Here is a 14,845-nt window from a genome sequence, read left to right as displayed (position 1 = left end):
TACTAATTAAACATACAATATATAAAACTAGATAATAATTCAAAAGTAGATAGTATAAAAGTTAAGTAAAAAAAAAACAAGTGGGGAAGGAAAAAAATGTTTCAATACCTAGGGAACTGGGACTCCTTAATTTCAATACCTAAGAATACAAAAATTCTAGGAAATTCTGTCATAAGCTTCAACATGAATGAACTTTGTGCTAAGACATTATGCAAAGCAAAAGAAGCCAGAAAAAAAGAACAAATATTATATAATCCCACTTATATGATGTAACTAGAGTATCAAATTCACAGAGAGGAGAGCAGAATGGTGGTTGCCTAGGGCCAGGAGGAGGTCGGCATGCAGAGTTAGTGTTTAAAGGGTAATAGAGTTTCAGCTTGAAAGACACACTACATTTTTTTTCAAATTTTTATTTAAATTCCAGTTAGTCAAAATAAACTCTAGTTAGTTAACATACAGTGTAATATTAGTTTCAGGTGCAGAATTTAGTGAATCATCACTTACATACAACACCACTTCACAACAAGTGCCCTCCTTAAAAACTATCATCTATTTAACCCATCCCCTCACCATCTCCCCTCCAGTAATGAAAGACATACTATATTGTAAAAATATCCAAAGGAATAATGACTGATATCTTCCCAAATTTGCTGAAAAACATTAATCTACACATCCAAGAAGCTCAACAAATTCCAAGTATGACAAATGGCAAAGTGATCTATACCCAGATTTACCACAATAAAAATGCTGAGAGAAAGAAGAATAACTCATCACATACAAGGAAACCCCAATAAGATTAACTTCTCATTAAAAAGAATGAAGGCCAGAAGGCAGTGAGATCCTATATTCCAAGTGCTGAAAGAAAAAAAACTGTCAACCTAGAATCTTATATCCAGCAAAATTGCCTTTCAAAAATGAAAGCAAAATAAAGATAATCAAGGATAAACAAAACTGAGAGAATTTGTTCCTAGCGCAGCCACCTTACAAGAAATAATAAAGGAAGTTCTTAATAAGGTTGAAAGCCAGTAATCCAAAGTAGAAATACAAATCAACACACACACAAAACAACACTGGTAAAGGTAACTAAGTAATTACAAAGTATAAATGCATATTTCTTCTAACTTAAATATATAGAACAATATGTGTATAATTAAATTATAAGGCCTATAACATATTTGACAATAACAGCACAAAGGAGGTAGTGGGAACAAAACTGTATTAAAGTAAAGAAAAGACACCAGATAGTTACATCAACCCATAGGAACAAATGAAAAACACCAAAATGGTAAATAAGAAAGTAAATGTAAGTGAAGCATGTCACTTCAAGGAAATATCTGCCAAATACCCAGGTTAGTCACTGTTTCAAGTAAAATTGGTATTCCATGAAAAAGCTGCTACTTCAGTTGACAACTCAATGACATAAATGTCCTATCTATACTTCCTATTTCATCAAACATGACATTAAAAATCTAAAATTCAGGGGCGCCTAGGTGGCTCAGTCGGTTAAGCATCTGCCTTCAGCTCAGGCCCTGATCTTGGGGTCCTGGGATCGCATCCCACATCCAGCTACCTGCTCAGCAGGGAGGCTGCTACTCCTTCTGCCCCTCCCCCTGCTCATGTTCTCTCTCTCAGATAAATAAAATTTGTAAAAAATATATAACTCAAAGTTAAAATTTAGTAAAAGCAATTTTTATTGTTTCATCAAGAATGTCCTTAAGTGAAATAGGGTTTTCTGTGTGTGCGTGCATTTTGGTGGGGTTTTTTTGTTTTTGTTTTTTTGGGTTTTTTTTTTTTACTGAGTGCTCAACAATGAAGAATACTGCCTTGTTTCATGCTAAGGCGCACAGCAGTTTGACCAAACATTGTTTTCAAGCCATCTGCACAGATATCAATACAATGAGAAAGGCAAATAACATCTAAGTATTATGAAAATAATTTTGACCTTTCAGACTCCTACAAGGATCCGTGGATCACACTGTGAGAACCACGCTCTAAATAAAGGAATATATGTTGCCATATATCTAAATAAAGGGAATATGCCTGCCACAGACAGCTGTGAGGAAAGGCATTTAGTATGATAAGGGGTTAAAAGCCTGACAAGATCAGTGCTAGAGAGAAGTAAAAATGGAGAATGAATCTACCATTAATTTTACCAACAGAGGAGTGCTCAATGCCAGGAGAACCTTCTTTATCCAGACACGAGAACAATTTAATGCCCTCAAATCACAATATTAAAATGATTCTATCAGCAAGCACTTTCTGGAAAACTATAAATCCAGGGGTCACTTGAGGGATTTTGCTTTCCTTAGTTAAAGAAACTAACCAAAGCCTGAGTAATGTAATTAATTACAGATGAAAAATGACTTCAACAGAATGCCAAGGTGGCTACTGGGACCTAGAATCTTCCAACTCTAGACTGGTAAATGTACAAAAATCAATATTCCAAACATTCCCAGATTGGTTTTATGTATATATAAAAATATATATTTTGGGGGGCGCCTGGGTGGCTCAGTCGTTAAGCTTCTGCCTTTGGCTCAGGGCGTGATCCCGGCGTTCTGGGATGGAGCCCTGCATCAGGCTTCTCCACTGGGAGCCTGCTTCTTCCTCTCCCACTCCCCCTGCTTGTGTTCCCTCTCTCGCTGGCTGTCTCTCTGTCAAACAATTAAATAAAATCTTTAAATTAAAAAATATATATATATATTCACCAAATTCTCTTTTTCACGATGGTCTCCCATTGTACTCTCTTAAAATGATGTAAGGATCTTTGAGGGAAAAGAGAAAACTAAAATTTCCTTGATTCCTTGTGCTCCCTGCTCCCTTCCACCACTCCTCCTCCTTCTTTCCTCCCCTTCACAGCCTAACCTTTGGAGGAAATTTATACACTCTTAACTCTCTCTACTATAGTCTTCCCCATTTATTCTTCAGTCTACTGCAACACATATCATCATTCCCTCACCCAAACACTCCACCAAAACCAGGGAATGTGTCTGTCTTACTTTTATTCACAGTTGTATCCTCGATGCTCTGCATAAGGCATGATACATAAAACGGAGAAAGATTATATGGAATTTATATAAAGTTCAAGCTCAATTCAATAAAAATCTACATTTAAAGAATAAATTACTTCTAAAAACGACTGCATGCACAAATAATCTCAGTTCTGTTCTGAATAAGCTATAGAATCTAATTCACATACAACAAATACACACCAATCTTATTGACATAAACATGAAGAACATAAATCATATATAAAACTGCATTAATAAACAGGTACTTATAAACAGCATTTCCTTTTAAACTTTTCTGCCTGAAGAAACTTTACAAAACATAAAGCAAGAAAGTAAAGCAAATGATCCATAATAGCATTACTCAAACATAACCAAGATAAACACTGTACATTTATCCCCGCCCAAGGTAATTTCCCCCATTAATGTCACTGATTACTTCCCTCCTCTCTAGAATGTGACCTTTATTAGGAGCCAGGTTAGTTTTTCTAATTTTAGAATTTATTATTTCCCTCTGATTAAAGGTAAACATAGATGGTAAAATAAATAACACAAAGAGTGAAAAGTGAAAATTCCCCAGGCTACTTTCTCCCACAAAAGAACTGTTAATCTTCTGACTTTTCTTATGTACATACCACATACACAGACAAAATTCATATAAATGTTTTAATGTAAACAGTGGAATATTATATATACTGTTCTATAACTTTTCTCACGCAATAATGTATCTTGGACAATGTAATATCCATTTATATAAGTATAAAAGTATGTAAGATAATGTTTTCTTCAAATGCTAAGCTACTTTCCAACTACTACCCAAATGAGAAACATTTACTATATTTTACTATTACAAGCAATATAAAGCTCATCCTTTTACATTGTATTTTTTTAGGCAATCCTGCTACTACATGAGATAAATTCATAAAGAATAATTACTATAACAAAGAATATGCATATTTTTCCTTTTTGCTGTAGAAAATTACAAACATGCAAAAGCAGACTAAACAAGTATAACAAACCATTGGATATTCACCATCCAGTTTCAATTATCATCTCATGGCCAATACTATTTCATTTAAACACCCCAATCCCCAACCTGTATTATGTATATATTTTAACTGACAATGTCAAATGAAATCTCCAAAAAAGGAGTCTCCCTGACACTACCAGATCGGCACTTCAAGGCCCATTCCTTCACCAACCGTATTTATCCTTTTGCTATTTGACAGACCACACACACATACACACACACAATATTTCTATCTACAGTTCTATTATTATTAGAGAAGGATTTTTTCCACAGCTTTGTTAATTTGTATGTCTTCTGGAAACAGCAGATATTCTCTGCCTTTTTTTTAAGCTGAAATGTTCATCTTTTTCATAATGGCTTAAGAGCACTTCATATATTATGAATGATAACATTTTGTTATACATGTTGGAAATATTTTTCCCAGCTCACACACTATATAAGTGCCATGACAGACTTTCTGATAGGGGGATCAGTACTTGTGGGTGTTCAGTTGACTCTGGTCCATAGCTACAAAGCTGTACCTCTCTCATCTTGCATCCAGGCTAGGCTGCCTTGCCTATTTAAGAAGTCAGACCAGAGAAAATTTAAAAGGAAACCCAAAACAAATAAAAGAGTTGGTTTGCATGCCCTTTTCTTAAACTGTGTATTCCCAATCTGTTGTTGGGTTATGTAAGGTGCTCACGTTCTTCCCAACACCCATTAAATCTCCAGTCCATACGTTTTCATTTTACATGGTGTTAAGAGTGTCTTTAATATTGTTGCTGCTCTCAAATGGAGTTAAGGTTAAATTTCATTCTATTTAGCAGATAATCATTAGTGTATAAATTTAGTGCAGTTCCAATTAATTGAAGCAGGATTTGTTGAGGTCAAACTTTTTATAAAATGTGTAAAATAATTAAAATAAAATAAAAATCCACAGGATAGTTAAGTCAACTTCTAAAAGGAAGAAGAAAGAAAGAGGGGAACACTCACCCTACCAAATACTGACATAGTCCAGAGAAAAACTGTTCTGTACAGGTAAGGAACCCACAATAAGATTATTACAACAGAATAGGTATCTCCAAAACAGTTTCATTTAAGGGAAGTGGATATATGATTAAAGTAACACCACAAATCAGTACAGAAAGGACATATTATGGGGCACCTGGGTGGCTCAGTCATTAAGCGTCTGCCTTTGGCTCAGGTCATTGATCCCAGGGTCCTGGGATCGAGCCCCACATCGGGCTCCCTGCTCAGCGGGAAGCCTGCTTCTCCCTCTCCCAGTCCCCCTGCTTGTGTTCCCTCTCTGGCTGGCTGGCTCTCTGTCAAATAAATAAATAAATAAATAAAATCTTAAAAAAAAAAAAAAAGGACATATTATTTAGTAAATAGTATTGGGGGAAATGATTCACTTAAATAGAGGAGAAGCTGTACTCCTAATTCACAATACACAAAAAGGTGAATTATAGATGGATTAAAGACATAAAAATAAATGTAAAACTTGAAACATAACTAGAAAATATAGATTATTAGGACAACTGATGAATTATTGAACTTTACATCTGAAACTAATCATATACTGTATGTTAGCTAATTGAATTTTTAAAAAGATGCTTTCTACACACACACACACACACACACAAAGAATATTGTTATGATCCTGGAAGCAGAGCATACATACCACAAGGAAAGATCCTGCAAATGTGTTGTTGAAAGCAGAACAAAATTGATAGCACAACTATCATTTATGCAAACTGAAAACATACATATTTAATACCATATATTTTACAAGGATATATACAAGGACACAGATTAAATATTTTCAAGTGGGTATAAGACAATTGGTAAGTGAGAGTAGAGATCTGACTGAGAATTGGGGAAACTGGACATGTCCTGACCAGAGACTTGTGATGATGTAGTATACTTTTTCTATTACTAACATCTGACTCGACTACATCGGCTCCTCATACCACACAATACAGATTAACAAAGTAGCAGGAATCAAGTTATATTTCCAGAATGGTCACAATCATGATCACTACTTGCTATCTGCTTTTACTATTTGACAACACACACATAAAGAATATTTCCATCTAAAAAATTTTTAAAAATTCTATCTATAATATTCTATTTAGAGAGGCATTTCTTCACTGCTACTGATATCCATCTTGAGAGGATTGCCTGGACAAAGTTTCCTCCCTCGAAACCAAATTGAAGACCAGGAGTTCAAGCTACTACTTTCTTGGCTTACTACTGCCACAATAGATAAGACCCTAATTAAAGAACTTGGGAATTAGATGCATAATTCAAATAGTGTGGTCTTTTTTCTTTCCCAATTTATTCCCCTAGCTAACAAGAAAACTATCTGAATACTACATGGGAGACCACAGGCAGTTAATTTCACCTGTCTGCAACAATCTCTAAGGACTACTATGAGGGCAATATTAAAAAATGTGGGTTGGGGCACCTGGGTGGCACAGCGGTTAAGCGTCTGCCTTTGGCTCAGGGCGTGATCCTGGCGTTATGGGATCGAGCCCCACATCAGGCTCTTCCGCTATGAGCCTGCTTCTTCCTCTCCCACTCCCCCTGCTTGTGTTCCCCTGTCTCGCTGGCTGTCTCTATCTCTGTCAAATAAATAAATAAAATCTTTAAAAAAAAAATGTGGGTTAAGGACTTGATAGAGTTTAATTTCTCAATAAATGGCAGAAGAAATATGAAGAAATTCAACTTTCAGGTTAATTATTTTTCCTTCAATAAATATTTAACGAGTATCTGTTCTAGGCTGGTGAATAAGAGGTCCCTATCTTCAGGGCCCAAGATTTTGATAGGAAAGACTCGGCTAGACCTTCCCCTTCTTAAGGCTCTTTTCCTGATTCAACCCCACCCACCAAGGTCAGGTTAGATGCTCTCTTCATATGTGCTAGTTTTCCCATCAATATACTTCTCACACTCTGTTCCATTTGCCTACTTACTTATCTTCACCTACTCCCCACTCCCTAAACAGTTTTTATTCTGAGAGGGAAGATAATTGTCCCATTTTGTTTATACCACTCCTTCCCCAGAACCTAGCCTAGTGCCCAGAATGTATTAGGAACACAATAAATAATCAGTAAACTACCAGTAGTAACTGGTAATTTAATTAAAGGCAATCTCTAAAGAGCCAAATGCCACTACCCCAACATAGGACTCATCTCCCCAGTAGGAACTTTCATCCCTCTGCTTCTGAGTTTCCCTCCTCTTCTCTGATAACCCAATCAGCCATGATTGATCCACCACAACCATTTCTCTAGTACCCCTGCTACTATTCTTCAACCCATGAAGTTCCACTTGGCAGCAAAGGAAGTAAAGGAAGGAAAATCTAGTCTCACTTTGCACTGCCACCCCTCACTGGAGCACTCCTCTCACTCTGACTCACCCCAATCCAAAAAGCCAAATGAGTATGCAATCGCAGGAAATGACAGGTACTGCTGTGAAAGAGAAAAAAATACCGATTCTGCTGCTCTCTTAATCTTTTATCTGCCACATGTCCCGACCAATCACATCTTTTAAAAAGCAAAAGCTGCCATTTTCCCCAGGCTCTTTCCCACAATTTCTTCCCTTCTGTTGGAAAAGTAGTACATGTGTGGGTGAATCACATGTGAATGATATAATGTAACCTAACAACAGTGCCACTTTTGGCAGAATTTTTCACAAAGACATAAATTCATGAACCATGCAGGGCCTAAGTAGGGCCCAGGTATAAGCAGAAGGCAATCTACTGAAGCTTGGGCCTGCACCAAAGCTATGGGGAAAGAATTCTCTTTTATCTCTTGCAGAAGGTATAAGTAAAATGAAGTTTGGGGCTGGCTGAATTCTTTCTGGTTGAGGTTTCCTTGAAAGTAGAACATCAAAGGGGACCCGGGTCAGACTGAGAGAACAGAAATCATAAAGCAGACAGCTTAATGACTGGCTTTACTTTAATCCTTAGTTTTAGAAATTACAAAAACATTACAATGCATACTTTTAAAAATTCAAGTAGATAGAAAGGTTTAAAACAAAATGCAATAGCTGCCCATCCATCCCTTCCCACATCCCAATACTGCTCTCCAGAGGTTGGTGCTTTCTTAACTCTTTCAGCTATTTATTCTGGGAGGTAACCCCAAAGTTCTCAATAATGTGCATGTGCTTATATTTCTCTTTTTAACTGATCTATTCCACATGTGACTTATAAAAATCATAACAACTCCCAACCTCTACAATCTTACTGAACTAATTTCATTAAATCAATAATGTGCTTTAATTAAAACTGTAAATATTAATCACTGCAAAGCTAAAAGGCACACTCTCATTAAACCTTTCTTATTCACTTTTTATTTTTCCTGGAATTGCTTACTAATGTGTTATTTCCTCTGTTTCAAACTGTCAAGAATATGAGCACCTGGGTGACTCAATCAGCTAAGCATCTGCCTTCGGCTCAGGTCATGATCTCAGGGTCCTGGGATCAAGCCCCGCGTCAAGCTTCCTGCTCAGCTTCTCCCTCTCCCTCTGCCCCTTTCTCTGCTCAACCTCTCTCTCTCTCAAATAAATAAAATCTTCAAATTGTCAAGAATAATTTCAAACCTTTCTTTCCTCCACAGGTAGCCCTTATTTCTATAACTCTCCATGTTTCTGCACCACTCTGCACTGATTACTTTCTAGGCCTTTTCATCGTCAAAGTTTCTCTTATCACTCTATTTTCCTGATTACATATTCTTTTGCTGTACCAAGGGCTTGAAATTAAAGGATGTATACATGTACATTTTTTTAAAGATTTATTTAATTTTAGAGAGAGTGAGCACCTGAGAGCAAGCACAGGGGGGTGGGGTGCAGAGAGAAAAGGCGAGACAGTCTTAAGCAGACTCCGCACTGAGTGTGTAGCCTAATACGGGGCTCAATCCCACAACCCTGAGCTCGTGACCTGAGCCGAAATCAACAGTCGTACACTTAACCTACTGTGCCACTCAGGGACCTCTACATGTACATTTTCTGAGTCTTTATATATTTAAACCTATTTCAATCCTAAACTCACAACAGACTGTTTCCTGGATACAGAATTTGATGTTGAAAATATCTTCCCTAAGAAGTTTGATGATATTCCTATTTATCCCATTTTACACTCAGAATTGATGATGATAAATCTGACACTTCAGTTTATGTATTTATTAAGAAATGATGGGGCGCCTGGGTGGCAGCGGTTAAGCGTCTGCCTTCAGCTCAGGGCGTGATCCCGACGTTACGGGATCGAGCCCCACATCAGGCTCCTCTACTATGAGCCTGCTTCTTCCTCTCCCACTCCCCCTGCTTGTGTTCCCTCTCTCGCTAGCTGTCTCTATCTCTGTCAAATAAATAAATAAAAATCTTAAAAAAAAAAAAAAAAAGAAATGAATAAGTCACAGAGATAAAAGGTACAGAATAGGGAATATAGTCATGATATTGTATTAGCAGTGTACAGTGACAGCTACACTTGTGGTGAGCACAGCATAATGTACAGAGTTGTGGAATCACTGCTGTACACCCAAAACTAATGTAATATTGTGTGTCAACTACAGGTCAATTAAAAAAAACATAAAACCATAAAATAAAATCAGAAATGAAAAAGGAGACATTAAAACTGATACCACAGAAATACATAGGATTACTACAATTATAAACCAATAAACTGGACAACTTAAAGAAATAAATTCCTAGAAACATACAACCTACCAAAACTGAATCATGAAGAAATAGAAAATCTAAACATACCAATTACCAGTAAGAAGATTAAATCAGTAATCAAAAAACTCCCAAAAAACAAAAGTCCAAAACCAGAAATCTTCAGTGGTAAATCCTACCAAGCATTCAAAGAAGAATCTTCTCAAGCTCTTCCAAAAAATATGAAAAAGAGAACACTTCCAAACACATTTACAAGGTCAGTATTACCCCGATACTAAAACCTGACAAGGATGCCACAAAAGAAGAAAACTACAGGGTAATATTCTTGATGAATACTGATGCAAAAATCATCAACAAAATATTAGTAAGCTGAATTCAATCATACATTAAAAGAATCATACACCATGATTATGTGGGATTTATTCCACAGATACAGGATGCTTCAACATCCACAAAAATCAATGTGATACACCATATTAACAAAAAGAGGACAAAACTCATATAATCACCACAACAGATGGAGAAAAAGCATTTGACAAAAGTCAAAATTCATTTATAATAAAACTCTCACAAAGTGGGTATAGAGGGAACACACCTCAACATAATAAAGACCATATAGGACAAACCCACAGCTAACATCATACTCAGCAGTGAAAAGCTGAAAACTTTTCCTCTAAGATCAGGAACAAGACAAGGATGCCCTCTTTCACCTATCTTCTTCAACACAGTATTGCAAGCAACAGCAGCAACAATTAGGCCAAAGAAAGAAATGCCATCATCCAAATTAGGAAGAAGTAAACCCGTCACTATTTGCAGATGACATGATATTATAATAGAAAATCCCTAAGACTACACCAAAAAACTGTTAGGACTAATAAATGAATTCAGTAAAGGTGCAGGATACAAAGTTAATATATGAAAATCTGTTGTATTTCTATACACTAATTACAAACTATCAGAAAGCAAAATTAATTCCATTTACAATGGCACTTAAAAAAAAAAAATTCCTAGGAATAAATTTAACCGAAGAGGTGAAATATCTGTACACTAAAAACTGTAAGGCATCGATGAAGGCAAGTGAAGAACACACACAAATAAATATAGTTCATACACATGGACTGGAAGAATACTGTTAAAATGTCCATACTAACCAAAGCAATCTACATACACATTCAATACAACCCCTATCAGAATTCCAATGGTATTCTTCACAGAAAAAGAATAATCCTAAAACTTGTTTGGAACCACAAAAAGCCAGAATAGCCAAAGCAATCTTGAGAAAAAGAAGAACCAAGTTGGAGACATTACACTTCCTGATTTCAAACTGTATTACAAAACTACAGTAATCAAAACAGTATGGTACTGGCATAAAAAGAGACACATTCGTCAATGGAACAGAACAGAGCTCAGAAATAAATCCACGCATATTTGGTCAACTAATTTAAGACAAAGGAACCAAGACTACATCATGGGGGAAAGACAGTCTCTTCAATAAATGGGACTGGATAAACTGGACAGCCACATGAAAAAGAATGGATTTGGACCACTATCTTATACCATTCACAAAAATTAACTTAAAAATGGATTAAAAATATGAACATAACACCTGAAACCACAAAACTTCTAGAAGAAACCAGAGGCAGTAAGCTCCTTGATATCACTCCTGACGATGATTTTTTTCGGATCTGACACTAAAAGCAAAGGCAACAAAAGCAAAAATAAACAAATGGAACTAAATCAAAACTAAGCTTCTGCCCAGCAAAGGAAACCATCAACAAAATGAAAAGGCAACCTACCGAATGGGAGAAAATATTTTGAAATCATGTATTTGATAAGGGGTTAATAACCAAAATATGGGGGCGCCTAGGTGGCTCAGTAGGTTGTGTCTGCCTTCAGCTCAGGTCATCCTGGGATCCTGAGATAGACTAAGCTGCAGGTCAGCTCTCTGCTCAGCGGGGAGCCTGCTTCTCCCTGTCCCTCTGCCCCTTTCCCCTGCTTATCCTCTCTCTTGGCTCTGCTCTCTCTCAAATAAAATCTTTTTAAAAAATGTTAAAAACTCATACAACTCAATAACAACAAAATCTGATTAAATGAGCAGAGGGGGGCGCCTGGGTGGCGCAGTCGTTAAGTGTCTGCCTTCGGCTCAGGGCGTGATCCCAGCGTTCTGGGATCGAGCCCCACACATCAGGCTCATCCGCTAGGAGCCTGCTTCTTCCTCTCCCACTCCCGCTGCTTGTGTTCCCTCTCTTACTGGCTGTCTCTCTCTGCCAAATAAATAAATAAAATCTTTAAAAAAAAAAAAAAAAGAAAGAAAGAAAGAAAAAGAAATGAGCAGAGGATCTGAACTGACATTTCTCCAAAGATATACAGATGGCCAACAGGTATATAAAAAGATGTTCAACATCACTAATAATCACAGAAATGCAAATCAAAACCACAATGAGATATCACCTTATACCCGTTAAAATGGCTATTATTGGGGCACCTGGGTGGCTGTCTGCCTTCGGCTCAGGGCGTGATCCCGGCGTTCTGGGATCGAGCCCCACATCAGGCTCTTCTGCTATGAGCCTGCTTCTTCCTCTCCCACTCCTGCTTGTGTTCCCTCTCTCACTGGCTGTCTCTATCTCTTTCAAATTAAAAAAAAAAAAAAATCTAAAAAAATAAAATAAAATAAAAAATAAAATGGCTACTATCAAAAAGACAAGAAATAACAAGCAATGGCAAGGATGTACAGAAAAGGGATCTTTTGTGCACTGTTGCTAGGAACTTAAATTAGTGCAGCCACTATGGAAAACAGTACGGAGGGTCCTCAAAAAATTAAAAATAGAGCTACCATACAATCCAGCAATTCCACTTCTGAATATTTATCCAAAGAAAACAAAAACACTAAATAAAGATATATACATCCTCATGTTCATTGCAGCATTATTTACAATAACCAAGATACGGAATCAAACTAGGTGTCCATCAATGGATAAATGGATGAAGACAATTTAGTGTGTATGTGTGCGTGTAGTGTATATATACATATATGTGTGTAGTGTATATATATATATGTGTATATACACTACACACAATCGAATATTATTTAGCCATAAAAAAGAATGAAATCTTGCCATCTCTGACAATATGAATGGACTTTGAGGGCATTACACTAGATGAAATAAATCAGATAGAAAAAGACAAATACCGTATAGTCTCACTTTATATGTGGAATCTAATAAAACTATAACAATAAAAAAACCAAAGCTCATAGAGAAAACAGATGGGTGGTTGCCAGAGGTGAGGAACGGGAATGGGTTAAATGGGTGAAAGAAAAATACAAACTTATAAAATAAATAAATCACAGGGATGTAATGTACACCATAGTGACTATAGTTAATCATACTGTATTGCATATTTTAAAGTTGCTAAGAGTAAATCCTTTTTTTTTTAAGATTTTATTTATTTATTCGACAGAGATAGAGACAGCCAGCGAGAGAGGGAACACAAGCAGGGGGAGTGGGAGAGGAAGAAGCAGGCTCATAGCGGAGGAGCCTGATGTGGGGCCCGATCCCACAACGCCGGGATCACACCCTGAGCGGAAGGCAGACGCCTAACCGCTGTGCCACCCAGGCGCCCCTGCTAAGAGTAAATCTTAAAAGTTCTTATAGCAAGGGGAAAAAAATACTGTAACTACGTATGTTGATAGATGTTAACTAAACTCATGGTGGTGATTATTTTGCAATTTATACATATATCAAATCATTATATTGTATACCCGAAACTAAGTAATGTTATGTGTCAATTATAGCTCAATGTTAAAAAGGAAAAAAAAAAGGCACTGTAGTGAATACAGAGTCACATCAGCGACTGAAATAAGAAAAATCCTAGATGTCATTTTTATTTCATTAGTTGGATGTAAAAAGTGGAGCACAGATTCTAGAGGAAAAAAAAAAAAAAAGACGGAAAGTTAATAAATTAGCCGTCTCATGTTGCAGAGGGAGGAGAGAAGTAAAAGAAAAATTAAAAAAACAAATCAATGAAAGAAAAGCATACAACAGAGAAAACCAATGACACTAAAATTGGTCCACTGAAAAGACTGATAAAACTGACAAATATCTGGGAAGACGAATCAGGAAATCTAGGAAGTAGTTGGATAAAAAGACGCACAGCTCAGGAAGAAAATCAGGTTTGGAAGTAAATAAAGACTTGAAGTCAGGAAAATAGTGATGGTATCTGGAGCCCCGGATAGAAATGAGAAGAGAAATGGGATAAAAACTTTAATAAAAGAGCAAAGTGAAGATTCTCTGCTCCTTTTCATGCTAAAACAAAGAGAAAAGAAAAACTTAAAACACATTTCATCTTCAGTCATACTTAGAGTATACAAGAAACTCCAAATCACAATACACGAAAATGGAAAGCAGCTGAAAGAATAATCAACACTGGTAAAACGGGGAAGAAGATTAAACTTAAGGACCCAGCAAAAAAAGTGACAAGAAGCAACCCACTTGTCCCACAGAACCCCAAAAGACTGAAGAACTGGTGGCACCAGACTCAAAAGACAGAGGTCAGGGGCGCCTGGGTGGCTCAGTCGTTAAGCGGTTGCCTTCCTCTCAGGGTGTGATCCCAGGAGCCTGGGATCTAGCCCCACATCGGGCTCCCTGCCCCGCTGGGAGCCTGCTTCTTCCTCTCCCACTCCCCCTCCTTGTGTTCCCTCTCTCAAAAGACAGAGGTCAGTTGAGCTCAAAGAATAGAGTAATATGTGGAAGGCTGTGTAAAAGGACAGTGGGATCCCTATTCACATCTTCTATCTGTATATCCTATCAGGAGACGGAAAGTTTATTCAAAGAACTGAATCAAGGGAAACAAACATAAAGCAAAGAGAACAGGTGAAGTTCCTACTGAAAATGGCGTAAGTTTTCTTTATAAATATATAAGCCAATACATGAAAATGAATAAATTTTTAAAAAATATTTTTCAACACCTAATGAATAAATGGACCTAGGTATTGAGTACCAGTGGCTTCTAAAAGCACAAGAGAAACAACCACTGTATGCTTCTTGGTGAGAACACACCACCCCTATGAAGTAGTCAGGCCAAGAAAAAAAAAAAGGCAAGCAATCTCGAATAATAAGCTTCTACATCTAGCCACCAATTTATGGAAAATGCAGAAAAATGA

The 14,845-nt window shown here is 36.9% G+C and overlaps 1 protein-coding gene across 2 annotated transcripts in view; it reads right to left on the bottom strand.

The window, feature by feature from the left end:
* MTF2 (metal response element binding transcription factor 2) overlaps positions 1–14,845 on the bottom strand; it is a 59,360-nt gene that overhangs the window by 27,868 nt on the left and 16,647 nt on the right. The gene's annotated exons all lie outside the window — the stretch shown is intronic.

The sequence above is a fragment of the Ailuropoda melanoleuca genome, chromosome 2 (genome assembly GCF_002007445.2).
Source record: "Ailuropoda melanoleuca isolate Jingjing chromosome 2, ASM200744v2, whole genome shotgun sequence".
NCBI lineage: Eukaryota > Metazoa > Chordata > Mammalia > Carnivora > Ursidae > Ailuropoda > Ailuropoda melanoleuca.
This window is presented reverse-complemented; position numbering and strand designations above follow the sequence as displayed.